Source organism: Cibotium barometz, chromosome 62 (genome assembly GCF_041138505.1).
Source record: "Cibotium barometz isolate CiBa-2024 chromosome 62, ASM4113850v1, whole genome shotgun sequence".
NCBI lineage: Eukaryota > Viridiplantae > Streptophyta > Polypodiopsida > Cyatheales > Cibotiaceae > Cibotium > Cibotium barometz.
In genome coordinates this window covers 5,213,790-5,215,585 of record NC_141107.1, presented here as the reverse complement: position 1 = coordinate 5,215,585, position 1,796 = coordinate 5,213,790, and the positions used below count along the sequence as shown (strand labels likewise).

Below are 1,796 nucleotides of genomic sequence, written 5' to 3'. Positions count from 1 at the left end.
GATAGTATAGATGCATATACATATCTTGGGGTAGTATTCAGTGGGCCGGTGTTTACGATGAGGAGAGCAGCAGGGAATAGATTGACTAGAGCACATGCAGCCTTAGGTGGTTTGGAGAAGATGTGCTCGCAGGTTCAATTTCAGGAACCTTGAACGAAACTTTGGCTTTTTGACACTCTAGTGACATCAGGTATGCTTTATGGAGTGCAGATATGGGGACCTTCAATGGGCCATCACAGCGCAAGCAGGTGGAGATGTATGGAGAGGCCTTTGGTATCTATGATTTCTTGGATGATTAGAGCCAAGGTCTCGGTACCTCATGAGATTATTCGAGCAAAGCCGGCGGCTGCCCCCTGGTGATTGAGGCTCTTACGATATTAGTCTCCTACATACATGGCTTCTGGGATCTCCCCCCCGGGGACAGATATACACGCTTGCCCTTGAGTCCTCCCAACATTTAGCTTTACAGAGGGAGACAGCTTGTTGGTATGGACAGATGACATCTTGGTTCCAAGCACATGGTTTTAGCATGGACAGATTTCCTCCCTTCCAGTATTCTCTGGAGTATTGCCTCCCTTCCAGTATTCTCTGGAGGCACCCTCTCTCACTCTCACATGGACAGAGATTACCAGACTCATTCGTCAAGATTTAGTCTGGCTGGACACTAGGAGGACTTGGATACAGCCGACTGAGGAGCTAGGCATGAAGATGGCTTTCTACAAAGAGCATTTTCTCCAGCTCACAGCAGATGGTTTTGTGATCAGACCCAGTTACATGGATATACACTTGTCTCATGCAGCACGATGTGCTATTGGTCAGATTCGCACATCCTCACACCAGCTTGAGATTGAGATTGGCAGGTATAGAGGTATACCAGCTAAGGCCAGGATATGTCGAGTATGCCATAGAGAGCTAGAGATAGAGCTACATTACATATGCCATTGTACAGCATACTATGAGATACGTGGTCGTTTTCACTGCTTATTCAAAGAGGGTTTTGGACCACTTTCCAGAGTCATGGGGTACCAGGACCAGTGGTGTCTGGGATTATTCTTGCTGGAGCTACGGAGAGATAGAGATAGCCTGCTGAGGCGCACAGAGAGCCAGACTCAGAGGCACATTACAAATTTCTTTAGTCCCAGTCATCACGGACAGCCAGATGGATACACACAATAGCAGTAGGACATGGATACCGCCCACACCAGCACACTGATTGATCGTGCGATTGAGCTTGGGCGATCCAGACGCCCGTGACTACGTAGGAGGGCATCCCAGCATAGATGGGGATTGCAGCGGCGGATTCGGATTATTCTTGCGAGACATGCGAGATACCCAATCAACAAAGGATATTGAGGAGATCCGCCAACGTCCGATGCGGCACATATTATGAGATGGAGGACTCACCTCCATAGTGTACCCCCCTTCCTACATGATATTGTATCCCCTCACTGTACTCCATTAACCTCCATAGTGTACCCCCTCACTATACCCACACCCTATAGGGGTTTCTGTTTACCCTCCAGTTCCAGTTCTATTTCTAGGTTGCCGCAGTTGCTAGTAGTATCATCATCATCATCTTTATTTTTTCATGTTCTGGTTTTTCATCTAGACATTGTATCAGATCCACCATGATGTAACTTCTTGGTCTCATAGGTCATTTTGGCCTTTTTGAAGACGTTAATATATCATTTCATTTCATTTTCTCTCTGTCACACACACACACACACAATGTACAAGCTTTGGGTTCAAGACCAAAAAGATAGTACAATTAAGACAAATAGAGGCTAGCAGGCCTA

General features: G+C 46.7%; 1 pseudogene; it reads left to right on the top strand.

Annotated features, from left to right (window-relative positions):
• Positions 1-609: 609 nt before the first annotated feature.
• On the top strand, positions 610-1,462 carry LOC147604059 (uncharacterized; annotated as a pseudogene).
• Positions 1,463-1,796: the final 334 nt, after the last annotated feature.